The 17,942-nt window shown below is 43.8% G+C and overlaps 1 long non-coding RNA gene across 1 annotated transcript in view; it reads right to left on the reverse strand.

The window, feature by feature from the left end:
* Window positions 1–17,942, reverse strand: part of LOC122463888 — a 74,523-nt gene that overhangs the window by 37,528 nt on the left and 19,053 nt on the right. The window lies entirely within an intron of this gene.

Consider the following 17,942-nt stretch of genomic DNA (forward strand, 5'->3'; position numbering starts at 1 on the left):
TGCACAGACGACAACATTTAATCCTGTGTAGCGAGCCAGGTCAAGGTCTACAAACTACTTAAAAGTCCCACACAGGTCTTATGATAGCCCTCTGAGTAAGGCTGAATTTCACCCAGTATTACTACCTTCTATCTCACAGTCAGTAGCCCAGCTTTCTGGTCTGGTTCTAAGGAGTTAAAAAACTTATCTAGGAAAAGTTAGGTGCATCTAGTCTCCACAGACTCTGACACTATCTGGAGCGGTTTGGTTCAGGAGGCTGCACTTAATTAAAACTGCAAAATGGAACAATTAGCTGAAGCTGAAAATTTCCTCCAGCCTCAGTTGAGCATGACAGGTGTTTTCTAATCTCTATTTATCTTATTGTCAATCTATAGCTATCAATTAAAACAATTCTCAAAATTCTATTTTGATGGGTCCATTTGGAAACCACTTAGATAACAATAGAATCATTTAACTTTTCTTTTGTGGAACTTAATTTGCCTGGGGCATTTTTATTCTGCTTTACCATTAGTAAAAAGGATTTGGGTTCTGGTCTCAGACCTGGCAGACTCTTGGCACGCTACCAAGCAGGGGGATCCAATCTCAGCTACCAAGGCTGGTAAGGTTACAGAGACAGCAGAAGGAACCAACTTCCGACACACCGCTGGAGCATAGGTTTGGTAGGTTGAGGGAGCACACAGGGCAAACCCTCCCAGGCCAGAAGAAAGCTACTATGATATGGAGTTGTTGTGGTCTGGAAATAGCAAGGACAATGGAATGGATCCAGACAGACCTTTTCCTCTTTTAGAACAGAGCTGGTTAGTTCACAGGTTTGGTACTGGGCAGTGGTGCCTTTTACAGCTAGAAGAAAAAGGAGTACTTGTGGCACCTTAGAGACTAACCAATTTATTTGAACATAAGCTTTCATGAGCTACAGCTCACTTCATCGGATGCTGTAGCTCATGAAAGCTTATGCTCAAATAAATTGGTTAGTCTCTAAGGTACCACAAGTCCTCCTTTTCTTTTTGCGAATACAGACTAAAACGGCTGCTACTCTGAAACCTTTCACAGCTAGGTTATCAGTTTAAATCCAACTCAACTTGGTAAAGGCTGAACGGTGCTTAGTCTGTCAGCAGTGCTAGAAGAGTTCAGGGCATTAAATAATGTCCTTTTCTACTAGTCAACTGAGTTGCATATAACTGAATTCAGCACTGGTGAGGTGCGCCATATTGCTAGTCCTGGCTGCATGCCTCCATTTATCTTTAGCAGGGGTACCAGCTTCCCCTAACACATCAGGCTGTCTCTCTCTTGTCATGGAAGGACCATCTCTAGGGCCCAGAGGGGAGTTCAGTCACCAAGGCCTATTCAATCCTTGGCCTCTCTGTTTAGACCTAACAAGCCTGACAATCAGGATGGGGTTGCTGAGTTTTATTTTTAATGTAGACATCGGTCTCCTAGCCCATTGCATTCAGACCACTGAACAGACGGCAACAACCTTTACTCGCTGCTGATCACAGCAGTATTCAAAGCAGTGTCTCAGAGATGCCTGGCTCCTTATTCCATCCGCTAGCACTTGAGGCATCCAGCTCCCCCTTAACATGTGATTTATGATGGTAAATAAGCTGTGGTAATAGCTGACATTAGCAATGGCCCTTCCCTATGCTCCAGGTCACCCATTCTAGCTGAACGCAGCAGTCATTGGTTAGCGTAAGTTTGAAGCATTATAAGTAAATCAGAAATCTTGTTGAATACCCCTGGTCAGCACAGACAGCTGAGATTATTCTGTCACAGTGGTTTATTAAAGTAGCAGTAAGCTCTGAATTGGGAGTTTACCTCCTTATTTATACATCTGACTCTTTAGGAATGGGGAAGGAGTTTCCTGAACCTGCTGGCATTCTGAGCATGCTCCAGTTAGATGGGAGAGCTCCCCAACACAGTGCACAAAACTAAAGCAGGGTTGCCCCATCTTTACCCAAAGAAGGGATCACACTGGCCGTTTGCTACAAGGATCGCATCTGCTCTGACCCTGAGTGTTCTCAGGTCATACGAAAGGGGGTCCATTTTTCCATCATGCACATGATTTGACCTCTTACATGTATACCATGTTCCAGTTTGTATCGACGGTGGCCAATGATGAAAGGGGGAAAGATGGTAGCCCTGCTACTCTTTGGAAATGATAGGGACAAGCACACAGTAAGATCTCTGCTCAGAGGAGGATGGAGCATTGCAAAATTTACAAAGGTGTCTAAGTGATTTTGGTTGCCCAAACTGAGATGCCTTAAAATCTGCCTGATTTTCAGCATTATCTGAGATTGGCCCTTTTAAGGTGTCTCCAACCGGAACCCAAAATCACCTGATCCAGTTGAAAATCTCAGTCTGAGACCTCTCTCCTCTATAGATTGCATGTCTATTAAAAATAAGAGTGCCTGAAAGCCATAGCATTGATCCCCTTGGACTGAAAGGAAAGCCATCCAGGAGTGAAGATAGTAAAAAGCCAAAACAAATAGTAACTTTAAGCCAATAGTACTGTTTATTTGAATTTCAAAATGTTGCACTTTTCTTTTCAGAAATTTTGAAAGCTCAAAGTTGTGCAATAATCAAAAAATGTGGACCAGCTATACAGTGAATACATGGGTGCAGGAAGGTATCTATGAATACAGCTGGGCAGTTTACACAATACATCATTGCACTATCCTACATGTATTATGATGCCTTTGACTGTTTGTGCAGTTAATTACTTTGTTGTGTAAATGGCAAGTGTTTTCTTTCAGAGATACATGAATACAGGTTCACCCTTTCCCTTCTTCTACCTGGAAGCCTAGTTTTTCCAGTACAAAGCAAATCAAATCTTCTAGCAAAAATGGTGACATTTCATGCTTACCCAAAAATCAAAAAAGGGAAACTCAGTCAGCACACATATTTATTACAAAAGCACCCAGACTCATAACCAGGATCAGAGCCCTGCTTTATTAGGAGCCGTACACACACACACAAGAGACAGTCCCAGCCCCAAGAGGCTTACAAGGTTGCATAAATGGGGAACTGAGGCACAGAGAGATTCAGTGCTTGGCCGACCTCACACAGTAAGTCCGTTTCAGAACCAGAAATGGAATGTGTATCTCCAGAGTCCCAGCCCAATGCCTTAACCACAAAATCATCCATATTCCCCATGTAAACCTACATAACACAAACAATCAGTTTCACAGGGATCTAAAGATCCGCTATGGAGATAAATTTCATGGGCCAAATTCACATCTTCCTTACTGAACACACACCCATGGGGTGAACCGAGCATAATGGGGCCCTGTTCCACTAATGGGATTCATAGGTACTACCACAAATACAAACAGTAACACCTGTCACCCATTCACAGTCAGGAATAATCCCACTGAAGTCAGAGTTTCACCAATGTAAAAACTGAATCAGCCCAAAGTTAGATCTGGCACAGGGAATCCTGGTCTCAATGAAGTCCATAGCAAAACTCCCACTGACTTCAATCAGATCAGCATTTCACCCAGGGAGCTGTACTGGGCTATCTATGCAGCCTCAACTATCGGACTGAACATAGCTGAGAGCAGACTTTATCCTAGCATCTTCCCTGTAACTGACATTCACTCTGGGCCTGATGCTGCTTTCCTATACCAAGGTGTAAATCAGGAGTAATGATGGAAATTGATGGAATTAGACCAATTTTAAAATTGGTCTGAGTAGAAGAATCAGGCGTGGGTATATTTGAAAAATTTAGTATAAAATGCATTACAGAATGTTGCATAATATATGAGCTAGCCAGTAGATGGGGTTTTTTAATTCCCATAAATATAGAAGAGCATAGAGATTTAAAAGAAAAAAAAATATGGACTGCTCAATGCATGGAAACTATAATAAATGGATGATTCAAATGAAAATAGATTCTTAGGTGACTCCAGTTCCCTAATGCAATACAATAAAATATCCAACTTCTCAGCCAGCGTAAATCAGCATTGCTACATTGACATCAATAAAGCTACGCTGATCTATGCAAATTTACGAGCTCTCTCCCGCATCCCAAAATTAATTCCTTTAAAAAAAAAAAAAAAAAAAAAAAGGGAGAGAGACACACACACAAGTTTGGAAAGTTTGCCACAGTTTGTGTGTGTTAGCTCAAGACAACTTTCTGAAACTCAGATAAAGAAAAACATTCAAACGAGGAAAGGATGAGTAATTGACGATCATAACTGTGATTATAAGGTATAATTATAATTAGCTGCACAAGACTGTTAATCATAAAAATAATTACATGCCAGCTTTCTTCCTACAAAAAACAAAACAAAACCATAATTAAGTGGCCCAGAAGGGCGACAAAAACACATTTCAGACTGACAGAGATGTTGTTAATGGGGGGTTATGGCTAGGGGTAACGCTTAGCATTGCTGCTCAAACCTCTTGAAATGAGGAGAGGGTACATAGTGTTATTAGCACTAATAACTGGCTGTTCAAGTTAACTGAGCCAATTTTAACACCATTAAAAAAGAGAAAAAAATCCCAGGGATATGGCATCTATGTTTCCAATCTTTGCAAGGCTGAATCTGTTATTATTCCTATTGTAGTAGGATTCAGAGCAAGCCAGTTCCCAAGCCACATTTTCTCCAGCTATCATCATAAAACAAGACAAGAGGAGAATGCCACCTGATTTTGAGTAAAAAGAAAAGGAGGACTTGTGGCACCTTAGAGACTAACCAATTTATTTGAGCATAAGCTTTCGTGAGCTACAGCTCACTTCATTGCCACAAAGTACTCCTTTTCTTTTTGCAAATACAAACTAACACGGCTGCTACTCTGAAACCTGATTTTGAGTAGGCAACCAAAGAGCTTTGAGGTCTAGTTGAAAAGACACAGGTCTAGGAGTCTGAACAGCTGCATTCTATCCTATTCTAGGCCACACCACTGATCTACTGCGTGAACTTGGGCAATTTACTTCCCTTCTCTTTGCCTCATTTTCCCCTATCTACAGAAAGATAACAATAGAGAGAATTGAGTGTAAAGTGGGTATGAGACGCTACCAAATGGTAATATTTCACATCAATTTTGCACAGGTTTTAAATGACAACACAAGTTGTGAGGCCATGGAGAATTGGATTTGTTATAAATATATATAATAATTGTACATTTATAAAAAAATATACAGTTGGTCAAATTCTGCTCTCAGTTCCATTCATGCAGTCCCATTGAAATCAATGGAGTTGCAGTGGCATCACTGAGAACAATATGGGGTTCATTGTGTGTCCTTCTTTGGTTTCTAAGGCTCTGCTCCAGCAAAGCACTTGCACAATTTTAAACATGTGAGGGGTTCCATTGAAGTCCCGGAGTCTACTCACATGCTTCAAGTTACTCATGCTAAAATGCTTTACTGGATCAAGGCCTGAATGTTTAAACTGCATCTTCCCACTAAGATCATCATCATATCTGGCCACGGCAGTGGCTTTCATCTTATTTCTTTTCTACTTTGGGCTTGCCTATTTGCTCCACCTGCTGTTGGGTGAATTTGATGCTTCAGCCTCATGAGGAGGTCTGCGTGCCACAGGGCATCTGTGGACCACTCACTGTCTAGCACGCACACCCTGAATCATAAAAGCTCTCTCTTTAGGCAATAAGGGTGACAAGGTCCTGTAATTCATCTCAAGTGAAAGGAGCTGGATTATCTGAGTGGGCCAGAAAACGCTGTCCATTAATTCTCCAAGATAGCTTCTGAACCCTCTGGGGTCACAGTTCCAGTCCACGCATCTCATACACTAAGGGTGGTTGTTTTTTGGTTCATGCTGTTACACTGCAGACCCAACTTTGACTCCTAAGATTACATGGGTCTAAAAATCTGTCTTCACATCACGAGCCAGTTTACCCCATGTGAATCCTTTCATTAAAGCGGGGGGAGGGAAGGAAAGGGGGGAGAAATCATGCTCATGTTAAAATTTCCTTTTCCTGCAGGTCTTTGGTTTGCTTAAATTGTGTTTTGTTTTGTTCAGGAAGCAGCACTAAGCTCAGAACTCAGGACTGGTGCGAACTAGGGAACCTTTTCTTCCCCTGAGCAAATTTTTTGAATAGTCAGGAAACCTGAAAGAAAGGGGCCAAATTCTTTTACAGGTATAAATTGGAGTAGCTCCATTAAGTCAATAGAGCTGTATCAATTTACACCGGCAGGTAATGTGGACCTGTACTACAGTGATCCCACTAGGAAATTGGATGTGCAGATTGATAGCTTCAGAACTTGCCACATTTTTCAAAGCCTTGTCGCTTTTGACTATCAGGTTAGAAACAGGTTTTTCTTTTTTTTAAAACAGTGATGGATAATTAACCTTTGGAACTACTTGCTTAGCAATATGGTGGCTTCTCTATCAGTTGGAGTCTTTCATTTAAGATTAGGTGTCTTTCTTTTAAAAAAAAAAAAAAAGCCATAGTTCAAACATAGAATATGGGCTAGATGTAGGAATCATTGGGTAAAATTTCGTTGTCTGGGGTATGCAGGAAATCAGACTAGATGATAATGGTCCCTTCTGGTCTTCAAAATCTACAAAGCATATGGCAAAGCCCAAATACATTACTATGATCGGAGCTATAAATTGAATGCTCTCCAGCATGATTTGAAACCCCAGCTCTCAGCTGTACAAACTTCCACCACTTGGAGGAACCCTGTTAACTAGTAGCAGTAGTAGGCTTTTATCCCTTCGATGAATGAGCCACTGTAGGGAGGCAACACCTGCTTTGCAGGCATAAATCCACCTTTGATGTGAAGCACTAATAACCCTTCCCAAAGAATATCACTGGTGAGCCATGACTAGCTGTAGCTGTGAGATCTTCACCAGTACAGCAATTTGCATGGGAGCTGGCTTGCTGGATTTCAGTAAATTGCTGGAGTGACTTCATACCTCTGCAAATCATTAAAGAAGGCCAAGTCTCTCCAGGAGCTGCTTTGATAAATTCCCCTGAGTAGCAAAATGTTTTTTATTTCCCCTCAGCTCCATTTGTAACGTCAACACTATGATTTTTTAATTATCTGTTTGAAACAGAGATTTAAACCTGAAGCCCAGGAAGGAACCTGGCCAGAATAGGGAATAAAGATCCCCTTGGGGATTGCTTGGCAGGTCTGACCTGAATTCTTATACAAGAGGCATTAGAGAGGAGCCAAAATGAAAGGCACTAAATATTGCAACCCCTTTGCTCCCCTGCACAGCCATCTGGCCCTCCCATCCCAGCTGAGCACACACTGCGTCTGGTGCTCATACAGAGGGGACTGAAAGTCAAGAGAGTTCTCTCCCACACACTGCAAGAAGGCACTCGTGAGTCTGGGGAAGGCTCTCCCCCATATACTGTGGGAGGGAGCTCTCTCTATGGTACCAGGTTAGGGGCTCATGAACTAAAGGGAATCTAAAAATGAGGACAAAGAATATGGTGGTTGATAGGGTGCCTAGACCTTGACATTCACTGCCCCATGGAACTTGCCTTTGTGGTGGTATCTGAGGTCCTCACAATCCATAACAACGAGTGATTAGATAGACAGGGCACAGTGAGACCAGGATTCCCCCTGCAACTCCTTAGGAAGCACACATTGCACCAAATGGGATCCCCCACGCTTGATCGGGCCCATTTTTCTGGTTCCACCTCCCCGCCATTCCTCCCCATCTGTGGAGCAAGCACTGCCTTCTAACCCCCCACACATATGGGACCCACAGACCTCCTCCTGCCCCTCAACTTTCTCACACTTGCAGGGGATGTAGGGGAATATCAACTTTCTGACCCTTGCCCCTCTTCCCCCCCAAGCCTGGGACAAATCCACTTTGCTGTTTAATGTTCTGCATTTCCCATTACAACTAATCTCCTCAGATGAAAGAGGGGAGCCTGGACTGCTTCAGTCCATACCGCCTTCAAGGGGGCGTTAATCCCCAGCCTTCAGTGCTTAACATTACCAGGGGTGGCTGAATGACCAAGCACACAGTGCTCCACTTCTCAGTCTTCCCCTCTGCAGGCTGTAGTGAAAGCACCTGGCACTGGGGACAAGTACTTGGGGTTGGGATGCATCAGTACCTGGACAGGAAGTGCCCATCAGCCATTGACTCTTGTCTGGGGATGGTTTACATGACCCCCCTACACTGAAGGGGAAACTTAGAGGTCCTGAAGCCTCAGGGAAATTTCAGAGAAATTCATGCAAACTGAAATGCATGGCATTCACTCAGGTCTGTACTTCGTTATACTGATGTGGCAGTGACCCCTTTGTCTAGAGAACAGCTCACAGGGATCCTTCAGGATGAAAAGATGCTCTAGCCATATAAAATGAGATTTGCAATACTCTCTGGGTTGCCAAATTAAAAAAAAAAAATTAATAACTTTAGCCATCTCATTTGCCTGCATTAGTCTCAGCTTTTGGCTTTATAGCACCAGGCATGAAGAATATGGGGGATTTGAAAAATTAACCAGCATAATGAGAGTTGATTATTAATGCTTGGAGCTAAGAGAAAGAGAGAGGGGAAAAAAAAAAACAAAAAATGAGCCAAAAATAAGGGTAATCTCATTTCCCAAAAGTGAGATAACTGAATTATTGCCATAGTTAACAGATGTACCAAAAGAATTGAATAAATATCACCTATTAGCTTTTTGGGGACCTGATATTTTAACTTCTAGAAAATTCCACAGGTGTGCCAGTAGAAGAGTTCTGAGGAAAGGGTGGTACCAAAAACTTTGTGCCTCTGACTATGGGCAAGTCACTTAGGAGCAGATTTTCCAAAGCATTCAGAATCTAAAAATCACACCCAGATTTTCAGGAGAGCCCAGCTCACATATGCTGCCCCAAGATAAATGGCCAGGTTCACATCCTATGAAGTGAGCTGTAGCTCATGAAAGCTTATGCTCAAATAAATTGGTTAGTCTCTAAAGTGCCACAAGTACTCCTTTTCTTTTTGTGAATACAGGTTCGCAAAGGAACTCAGCTTCGTTGGTCCTGAAATCTTTTGAAAATCTGGTCCTTAAATGGCTGCCCACATAGGAACTCAGCTCTTTTGAAAGTTGAGTGTGTTGAGCTCTTTAGAGCAAAGGTGCTCGAGGATAGACTCTGAACAGGCCTCAGGGCCAGATCTTCAATCTAACTACATTGCTTCACACGACTGAGTAACACAGTTAAGTTGATCTAAATCCACAGATAGATGGCTGAGTCAACAGAAGGATTCTTCAGTCAACCTAGCTTCTGCTGCTTGGGAAAGTGGAATAACCACATTGGAAGGGGTCCCCCCCCCCTCCATCATCAATGTAGGGAACATCTACACTATGGTGCTACAGCACTGAAGCTGTGCCTCTAGTATAGCTTTGGCCTTACTCTCTCTTTGCCTCAGTTCCTCATCTTAACATCATGGGAGTAAGAACACTTATTTTGACTATAAGCTCTTCAAGACAAGGCCTGTCTCTTACTATGTGTCTAGCACAAATGGGCTCTGATCTCATTCCTGTATCATAGAACATCAGGGTTGGAAGGGACCTCAGGAGGTCATCTAGTCCAACCCCCTGCTCAAAGCAGGACCGACCCCCAGCTAAATCATCCCAGCCAGGGCTTTGTCAAGCCTGACCTTAAAAACTTCTAGGGAAGGAGATTCCACCACCTCCCTAGGTAACACATTCCAGTGCTTCACCACCCTCCTAGTGAAATAGTGTTTCCTAATATCCAGCCTAAATCTTCCCCACTGCAACTTGAGACCATTACTCCTTGTCCTGTCATCTGCTACCACTGAGAACAGTCTAGAGCCATCCTCTTTGGAACCCCCTTTCAGGTAGTTGAAAGCAGCTATCAAATCCCCCCTCATTCTTCTCTTCTGAAGACTAAACATCCCCAGTTCCCTCAGCCTCTCCTCATAAGTCCTGTGTTCCAGTCCCCTAATCATTTTTGTTGCCCTCCGCTGGACTCTTTCCACATCCTTCTTGTAGTGTGGGGCCCAAAACTGGACACAGTACTCCAGATGAGGCCTCACCAATGTCGAATAGAGGGGAACGATCACGTCCCTCGATCTGCTGGCAATGCCCCTACTTATACATCCCAAAATGCCATTGGCCTTCTTGGCAACAAGGGCACACTGTTGACTCATACCCAGCTTCTCGTCCACTGTAACCCCTAGGTCCTTTTCTGCAGAACTGCTGCCGAGCCATTCGGTCCCTAGTCTGTAGCGGTGCAGATTCTTCTGTCTTAAGTGCAGGACTCTGCACTTGTCCTTGTTGAACCTCAGATTTCTTTTGGCCCAATCCTCCAATTTGTCTAGGTCCCTCTGTAATCTATCCCTAGCCTCCAGCGTATCTACCTCTCCTCCCAGTTTAGTGTCATCTGCAAACTTGCTGAGGGTGCAATCCACACCATCCAGATCCAGATCATTTATGAAGATATTGAACAAAACCGGCCCCAGGACCAACCCCTGGGGCACTCCACTTGATACCGGCTGCCAACTAGACATGGAGCCATTGATCACTACCCGTTGAGCCCGACAATCTAGCCAGCTTTCTATCCACCTTATAGTCCATTCATCCAGCCCATACTTCTTTAACTTGCTGGCAAGAATACTGTGGGAGACCGTCAAAAACTTTGCTAAAGTCAAGGAACAACACGTCCACTTCTTTCCCTTCATCCACAGGGCCAGTTATCTTGTCATAGAAGGCACTTAGATTAGTCAGGCATGACTTGCCTTTGGTGAATCCATGCTGACTGTTCCTGATCACTTTCCTCTCCTCTAAGTGCTTCAGAATTGATTCCTTGAGGACCTGCTCCATGATTTTTCCAGGGACTGAGCTGAGGCTGACTGGCTTGTAGTTCCCAGGATCCTCCTCCTTCCCTTTTTTAAAGATGGGCACTACATTAGCCTTTTTCCAGTCATCTGGGACCTCCCCCCGATCGCCATGAGTTTTCAAAGATAATGGCCAATGGCTCTGCAATCACATCTGCCAACTCCTTTAGCACTCTCGGATGCAACGCATCCGGCCCCATGGACTTGTGCTTGTCCAGCTTGTCTAAATAGTCCCGAGCCACTTCTTTCTCCACAGAGGGCTGGTCACCTCCTCCCCATGCTGTGCTGCCCAGTGCAGTAGTCTGGGAGCTGACCTTGTTCATGAAGACAGAGGCAAAAAGAGCATTGAGTACATTAGCTTTTTCTACATCCTCTGTCACTAGGTTGCCTCCCTCATTCAGTAAGGGGCCCACACTTCCCTTGACTTTCTTCTTGTTGCCAACATACCTGAAGAAACCCTTGCTAGCTGCAACTCCAGGTGTTATTTGGCCTTCCTGATTTCACTCCTGCATGCCCGAGCAATATTTTTATACTCATCCCTGGTCATTTGTCCAGTCTTCCACTTCTCGTAAGCTGCTTTTTTGTGTTTAAGAGCAGCAAGGATTTCACTGTTAAGCCAAGCTGGTCGCCTGCCATATTTACTATTCTTTCTACACATTGGGATGGTTTGTCCCTGTAACCTCAATAAGGATTCTTTAAAATACAGCCAGCTCTCCTGGACTCCTTCCCCCCCCCCCCCCCATGTTATTCTCCTAGGGGATCCTGCCCATCAGTTCCCTGAGGTTGTCAAAATCTGCTTTTCTGAAACCCAGGGTCTGTATTCTGCTGCTCTTCTTTCTTCCTTGTGTTAGGATCCTGAACTCAACCATGTCATGGTCAGTGCCTCTGAGGTTCCCATCCACTTTTGCTTCCCCTACTAATTCTTCCCGGTTTGTGAGCAGCAGGTCAAGAAGAGCTCTGTCCCTAATTGGTTCCTCCAGCACTTGCACCAGGAAATTGTCCCCTACATTTTCCAAGAACTTCTTGGATTGCCTGTGCACCGCTGTATTGCTCTCCCAGCAGATATCAGGGTGACTGAAGTCTCCCATGAGAACTGGGGCCTGCGATCAAAATCCCCCAGCCCAAAGTTCTAACCAACTTTGCCTTTATGAGAAAAGAAAAGCACATAGTGAATTATCTACAGAAAAAGATACCACATTGACTGGCATAGCTCCACTGAACTGGGTGGGATCACCCAGGACTGTCAAGGCTAATGGTAATTGATGTTTCCTTTCACACCTGCTCTCTTTCCTGCTTTATTACGCCTTTGCAAATACTGTTGTCTCGGGGGGGGGGGGGGGGGGGAAGAGTGGGAGGAGAGGAGGCAGCCCGCAGAAGGGAACAATTCCGGTTGTGCTGCACAATGCTGTTAAATTGCATTCAGCCTCCCTTTCATAAAGTAATAAAAAGTGTTGTCTGAAAGGCAGCACGGAGTTTTAATTTTCTCATTGTCAACGGATACTCTAATCATGTAATTGAAGGGTGGGTGCTTGTCCTGTAAAGCAAGCAGAGAAATCCAGCACGTGGGGCAGCTGCTAGGAAACTGGAACAAGTTTGATTCGCTCCTGAAAATGCTACTTCTAGAAGTAATTTTAATTCTGGAAACCTAGAACCCCCCAGTTGGGCAATGGGGCTGAAGAAAACTGAAATTTTTTCCATGGCACCTTCAAACTCAAAGGGCCTGTATTTCCCTTGTATCAGTCTGAGACTGGCATAACGGCACTGAAAGCACAGTAACATTACACTGATGTAATGTAGATGGGAATAAGACCCAAGGTATCCCAAAGCACTTTAAGCATGGAGTCAGATGCCACCAAGGCGAGCTAGTCCCTCTATACAGTTATCATCTTGGCTGTGATCTTCACGTATTTCCCATACTACGCAGCACTGGGACTGCTCAACAGTTGGATGACAGACCTACAGCAAACACAGAATTGCTGCAGAATCTGGCCATGTTGACTTAAATTGCATTTTACCTTCCTGTCCCCTACAGGGCTCAAGGCCCTACAATGATGTTGTGATGCTAGCTTGTAACAGAGAATCCAGCCAAGCCCCTCTGCACGATTCCTATGAAGCAAAGGGGGTTGAAAGATGCTAGATTAGCCCACTATGGGGCAGACGTCAGTGGCGGTAGAGATGACCAAGCCGGCTTCTCCACCCCCTCCCCACTGCACTCCGCTGCGGGAGGCATGTATTTCTGTGCATGCCATAAATCCTTGCTTGGTAGATGACTTCTTGGAGAGTAAAGTGTGTTGACACAGATTAGAGCAGGCCCAAGGTAGCTTTAATCTAGGCCTAGATCAGTGTAGAACTTGCTTGAAGCCACAGAATCCCATGGAAGCACGCAGTGAAAGCTGAGCATGGCTGAGATTCTGGCCTCCATGGCTTCTGGACAACCCAGAAAAACCAATCATCCTGTCTGGCATCATTAAAGAATTCCTGAAGCTGTTGGCAAGTATAGGGGTGTTGTTTATCATAGGTTTCTTGGTCAAGTTCAACTGCCTCTTTAGATTTTTGTTTTGTGGTGGTCTGCTAGTTCATTTATGCTGTAGATTTAGGATGAAATCCTGGCCCTACCGGCAAAATTCCCATTAACTCCAATGAGGCCAGGAGTTTGACCATGGTGTCTAACTTCCTGTATAAGCCTGTTGTGTTCTTTTCTCTACTTTATGTCCCCCGCCCCGAGTTGTTGCTCTTTGAGCTATTTTTACAAAGCTTGTACTAGGATTTTCTGATACTACTTTTCTAACAGGTGACTGACTGCTTTATAGTACAGTGACATCATCAGTTTTGATTTTTTTAAAGTGCATCCCACAAAAGCAAACAGAGGACTTTTCAGGCAGCAGAACAGCAATGCCACTCCCTCCCACAGGAGAAATGGTTGTCATGGTATCCAATATGGACACATCACGGTCATCTCAGAGTAATCAGCAATCTTGTGGAAGACAGCAGGTAGTGATATGTAACCACTGACTTTTCAGACTCAGTGATCAGCAATAGGCAGCTGACGACTTTTTCAAAGTAACTTTTAATAACCCTGTGCACAGTCCCTGGATAGCCATCTGACTGCAGCTGTATTTGTCACATACGTGGCCCGTCAGCAGAGCTTGTTTTACTGGGGAAAAAATAAATCTTCCCCCCACCCCTGGAAGTTGAGATTTTCTTGTAATTAAAAGGGACTAGACAGTCATGGGTTCTATTCCCAATTCTACCACTAAGGCAGTGCCTGGGCTTGGGCAAGTCACTTCACACCAGATTGATAAAGATATTTAGGTATATAGTAAGATTACAAAAGAATCTACTTCAATGGGAGTTAGACATCTCATTTGGTTAGGATGTCTGAAAAATCTTATTAAGTGCCTAGCTGCATCTTTCAGTGTCTAAAGCACCATTGAAAATCTGGCCCGTAGGCGACATCTTTCAAATTCAAAGCTTAAACTGAAACACCTCTACCCAGCTGTAGGCACACCAATGAAAGTGGCCAGCGGGAGCGGTGCATGCTCCGTACTTCTGCAGACACCTCAGTAAAAGCAACCCAATTTTCAGAAGGATGTAGTTGCCTAACTTTAGGAGCAGAAAGCTCTATAGATCATTACCATTTCCAGAGTCAAGGGACTCAGTACACCAAGTCACACGGCGGGAGGGGAGGAGGAGAAAGAGTGAGGAAGGATGTAAATAGTAAATTCATTCAAGACTGATGAAAGGAAATACACAATGCACAACTAACCTGTAGAATTCACAGCCACAAGAGCTCTTTGGAGTCAAAAGCTTAAACAGATGGTTTTAAGAACATAATGGCCAGACTAGGTCAGACCAAACGTCCGTCTAGCCCCGTATCCTGTCTTCTGACAGTGGCCAATGTCAAGTACCCCAGAGGGAATGAACAGAGCAGGTAATCATCAAGTGATCCATCCCCTGTTGCCTATTCCTAGCTTCTGGCAAACAGAGGCTAGGGACACCATCCGTGCCCATCCTGGCTAATGGCTATGGATGGACCTATCCTCCATGAATTTATCTAGTTCTTTTTTGAACCCTGTTATGGTCTTGGCCTTCACAACATCCTCTGGCAAAGAGTTCCACACGTTGGCTGTGTGAAGAAATACTTCCTTTTGTTTGTTTTAAGCCTGCTGCCTATTAATTTCATTTGGTGACCCCCAGTTCTTGTGTTATGAGAAGGAGTAACTAACACCTCCTTATTTACTTTCTCCACACTAGTCATGATTTTAGAGAGCTCTATCATATTCCCCCCCTTAGTTGTCTCTTCTCCAAGCTGAAAAGTCCCAGCCTTAATCTCTCCTCCTATGGAAGCTGTTCCATACCCCTAATCGCTTTTGTTTTCCTTTTCTGAACCTTTTCCAATTCCAATATATTTCTTGAGATTAGGGCAACCACATCTGCATGCAGTATTCAAGATGTCGGTGTACCATGGATTTACATAAAGACAATATGATATTTTCTGTCTTATTATCTATCCCTTTCATAAGGATTCCCAACATTGTTAGCTTTTTGGACATGCACAATGTGGATAGTTCTCTGAAAACATCCACTCAAGAAAGATCTTGGCATAACAGCTAATTTAGACCATCATTTTAATATGTATAGTTAGGAGTATGTTTTCCAATGTGCATTACTTTGCATTTGTCAACATTAAATTTCATCTGCCATTTTGTTGCCCAGTCACCCAGTTTTAAGAGATTCCTTTGTATCTCTTCGCAGTCTGCTTCGGATTTAACTATCTTGAGTAGTTTTGTATCATCTGCAAATTTTGCCACCTCACTGTTTCTCTTTTCCCAGATCATTTACCACATTTTTCCAGATTAAATAAAGAATGTGCTATAAAAAGTTACATTAAATAGGATACAAATGTGCATATATTATCTCATTTTATAGAACTTATTTTTTAATCTGGAAAAAATAGGGTAAGTGATCTGGGAAAAGGGTTAAACCATAAGGTGGCAAAATTTTACATATGTACAAGGGCTATAACTCCTCATGCTTCAGGACATAAAGACCTATAACTGACAGGGGTCAGGAAGAACTTCCCCAACAGGTTATTCCATTATGGACATTCTCACACCTTGCTCTGAAGCATCTGATATAGGCCACTGATCTAAACAGGCTATGTTGGACTAGAGGGCAGATGGATTTCATCCGGTAGGGTTGTTCCTGTGTTTCTCTTGGCAGCATTTGATACAGGGACAGGCAACTTTATGTTCTCCATCACCTCCACTGCTCGTTCTGGTATTGTATCTACAGTACTTCCCATACCAGACTATTTTGCCTAGTCCTGGATGGAGGCCTGTCATGCAAAATCCAGAGGCCCTGCTTGTAAAGTAATAAGCCCTGCACCAAGCTGTACATCCTTCCCTAGGTTCCTGATCATAAGAGACTCACTGCGTACAGTGCAACCAGCATTTTGTAAGCCATCTGATATGTCAGGAAGCTGTAAACCCACCCATTGAAAATGGACTGGTGAAATGCTTCAAGTTCTCATGTCAAAAAATCCCAAGTTTAAATCCTGGGCCACCATCCTTCCAGCCACATGGATGCTGAGCACTGGCAACAGATGGCATAAGGCCAGATCAGTCATTTACATCTAGTCTCCATAGCATCTCTCCTCTGTACAGGTGGAGACCTAGAGAGAACTACAGGGTATATCGATGTCCAGTAGCCTCACTGAGAATCCTCTTTTTGTATTCTTCTATTCTTCTCTGCCACGAAGGATATTGATAAATATCTAGTCCTCATGTAGTGCTTTTTATCAGTACATCTCAATGCACTTTACAAAGTAAGTCAGTACCAAGAGCCTCATTTGACAGATGGGGAAACTGCAGGAGAGGCCTTTGTTCTAGTTGCTAGAGTCCAGCCTCTCATATGTAGTGTGCTGGGGAGAGTGCTGTCCATCCTTAGCTTTCTGTTTTCAAAGGGACAGTAGGGGGAAGGAAAATGTAATTGAACAGAATCATAGACTTTAAGGTCAGAAGGGACCATTATGATAGTCTAGTCTGATGACCTGCAGGCCACAGAATCTCCCCCACCCACTCCTGTAACAAACCCCTAACCTATGTCTGAGATATTGAAGTCCTCAAATCATGGTTTAAAGACTTCAAGGTGCAGAGAATCCTCCAGCAAGTTACCAGTGCCCCACACTGCAGAGAAAGGCAAAAAACTCCCAGGGCCCCTGCCAATCTGCCCTGGAGGAAAAATTCCTTCCCAACCCCAAATATGGCGATCAGCTAAACCCTGAGCATGTGGACAAGACTCACCAGCCAGACACCCAGGAAAGAATTCTCTGTAGTAACTCCGATCCCACCCCATCTAACATCCCATCACAGGCCATTGGGCATATCTACCGCTAATATTTGGAGATCAATTAGTTGCCAAAATTAGGCTATCCCATCATATCATCCCCTCCATAAACTTATCAAGTTTAGTCTTGAAGCCAGATATGTCTTTTGCCCCCACTGCTCCCCTTGGAAGGCTGTTCCAGAACTTCACTCCTCTATGGTTAGAAACCTGTGTCTAATTTCAAGTCTAAACTTCCTGATGGCCAGTTTATATCCATTTGTTCTTGTGTCCACATTGGTATGGAGTTTAAATAATTTCTCCCTCCCTGGTATTTATCCCGCTGATATATTTATAGAGAGCAATCATATCTCCCCGCAACCTTCTTTTAGTTAGGCTAAACAAGTCAAGCTCTGAGTCTCCTTTCATAAGACAGAAAAGGAGTACTTGTGGCACCTTAGAGACTAACCAATTTATTTGAGCATAAGCTTTCGTGAGCTACAGCTCAAATAAATTAGTTAGTCTCTAAGGTGCCACAAGTCCTCCTTTTCTTTTTGCGAATACAGACTAACACGGCTGCTACTCTGAAACCTTTCATAAGACAGGTTTTCCATTCCGCGGCTCATCCTTGTAGCCCTTCTCTGTACCTATTCCAGTTTGAATTCATCCTTCTTAGTATTTACTTAATTAAAAACATTAAAGAATCTCCTCCAGAGGAAGAAAACATCAGGAGGGCACAGGTGCTGACTTCCCAATGTGCTAGGGCGGGTTGGGGGGGTGCTTGATCCTTGAGTCTGCCCCACTTCAACCCTGCTCCACCAAGTCCCCCCCACCTCTTTGCCACCCCATTCTGCC

This window comes from Chelonia mydas, chromosome 26, assembly GCF_015237465.2.
Source record: "Chelonia mydas isolate rCheMyd1 chromosome 26, rCheMyd1.pri.v2, whole genome shotgun sequence".
NCBI classification, from domain to species: Eukaryota; Metazoa; Chordata; order Testudines; family Cheloniidae; genus Chelonia; species Chelonia mydas.